The sequence below is a fragment of the Tetrao urogallus genome, assembly GCF_951394365.1.
Source record: "Tetrao urogallus genome assembly, chromosome: 5".
Taxonomy (NCBI): domain Eukaryota; kingdom Metazoa; phylum Chordata; class Aves; order Galliformes; family Phasianidae; genus Tetrao; species Tetrao urogallus.
In genome coordinates, this window is record NC_136818.1 from 33,852,349 (window position 1) to 33,854,888 (window position 2,540).

Here is a 2,540-nt window from a genome sequence, read left to right on the forward strand (position 1 = left end):
TGACTGTGAGAAGGTGTGTGTGTGTAGTACAGTTTCACTTCAGGGCTTTGTGACCTGTACAAACAAAATTGAAAAGAAGCGGTGAGGAGTCTTGCCCTTTCTGTCATGTAGCTGGGCCTTGGAGATAGGAGGGATTTTCATGTAAGTAACTTGTAAGATAGCAGGGAGCTGAGCTGTTTTAACAAAAAACAACTGTGTTTCTGCCAGTGGATTAAGTTCTGTAATGAGCAACAAGCCATGGGTTTGCTCCTGCGTCAGCCCAGCCGTGTGAACAATGTTACCTGGAGAGTAAGAACATCCCAGGTAAAAGCTTGGAAGTGGCAGAGCCAGGACAACCACAGGGCAGCCACTGCCAGCAGAACACCTTGCTATGAATGAAGGACTGGAACTTAATTCAAAGTAGATGAAACATTCCCTCACATCAGGACAAATAAGGGTTTTTTTTCAAGTTACCCAGTTTGTTAGTTCTTCATCTGAGACTGCAAAGTCAATTCCTAAAAGTCTGTTTAAGATCTGTAACAGAAGTGGCACAAAGAAGGTGGAAAAAAAAAGTTAATTCTGAGATGGAGGAGGATCTTGGAGACCTGCAATTGCAGGCAACACAACTGTCAGGTCACAGCTTACAGAACAAATAGCAATAGAAATTTTTGCATTTATACCATTATGGCTTAATTATAAAAGAAATCCTACGAAGTATTCTTGGTTGGCCTGAACCCATTGAGTGATCTAGACAAAGGAAAAACAGTAAATGCCTTTTGAAGAGTCTGAGTCTGCCAAACAATGGCTTTCAGTTTTAGATCAACCTTGACACTGTTTAAAATGAAGTTAGCAGCATGCAAGAAGTGATTGTACAGATCTGATGTGCACGCCACAAAACATGCGGGAAATATCTTTGCCTTTTGTAGTGCTCTGATACAGCACACCCAGAAGGAACTGTTCTTAGCACCATCTGAAGTTGAACTTGATGACCTTGAAGGTCTTTTCCAACCTGAGCAATTCTATGCGTGTCGGGAAAGTTCGTTTCACTGAAGGAAGGAACAGAAAAACTCTGTTAGTCACTGCCGAGTGCATTGGTTGATGAAGCGTACTGGCTGCAGTAGGAGTCTCCAGAGTCTTGGTGTATTGCTGATGGGTAGCAATGTTTTCTGATTATTTAAAGAGCAGTTAGTGTGGATGCTGTGGTTACAATTACAAGCCAAAATTCTACTTCTCTGAGGGGATGAAAGGTGTTTTAAAAAAAAAAAAAAAAAAAAAGGACTTTTGTGTTGTTATACAAAAGGTGCATGCAGTATGCAGTGTGGTCACTTTTAAGACTGCTCCAGCAAATATGTCTGCCTAGTATGTTAAAACCATACTAACAAAAATGGTTTCAGAATTAATGGATGGTGTTGGCTAAAATATAGATGACTTAGATATAACTGTTCAGGATGAAGCAAATCTATGTACTTGTGGCTGTGTAATGGATGTATAACCTATACAATGTCTGGTGCTAGAATGTACATCAATACTTTTACATTTATGCATTGGTATTGAATCACAGTTTGTCATGCCTCTCGTCATGATATGCTTACCATTTAAATACAGAGACCTCACACAGCAAGGCAATTAGGTAAATTAAGTACACAACCTTCAGTTTAATTCTAAGCCTGGGACCAATTACAATGGAATCAAGTAAACTGATTCTGCCCAGCTCTGGAAGTATTGTACAAGTAGGACTCCAGAAATGCTCTATCTATATGTGTTTCCTGATGAGAAAACTCATCACAGCTCCTTAAATAATATTCACTAAGACAGACTTTTCTGCACCCTGCCACTTGGTGCTTCCAGTTTATACACTACTGTAGAAACTGAAAGGTCAGTTTAGGAGTATCCCATCTCAGTAACGACGGTTCCCATCTTTCAGAATATTCTTCTATAACTAGATTTCCTTCTGCTCAGTGCTGGTTCTCTGTAGGTAACTAAAACCTTCCTCTGCTAGCCTACAGGATATTGGTCTGCTGTAACAGTAGTTGAGTCTGCAGTGTATGGGTTCTGTGTGCATCAAGAGCACATCTGGTATCTGATGAAAATGATCCCCATGAATCCTGATTGATCTAAATATTTACTTGTTTTGTTAAGAAATCTGGACTTACGAACTTCATTCATAGGCTACTGAAGTAATACTCACCATACTAGTCATTCTCATCTTCAGATTGCTGCAGTTTCATTTGTCTTTTATTAGCATTATTTAGAGTATTTATTGCCAGTGTTGTTTTTAGGGTTAGTACTTCAAGCAAACACAGCAACAATATTGATTTAACACACTGCCTACTGAATGCTGAGATTTGGTTGACTAGGTATTACAACACCAACATTTTTATAGGGAAGAAACACCATTTTATGTACCACATGGTGAGAGAGTTACTATATATATATATATATATATATATATATATATATATTCAAATTTATTATCCATCCGAAAAGGCACTAGTTCCAGACACTTGCTTCTGCTTTTCCTTAAAACACATTATGCATCATATAATGCTATTGTAAAACTG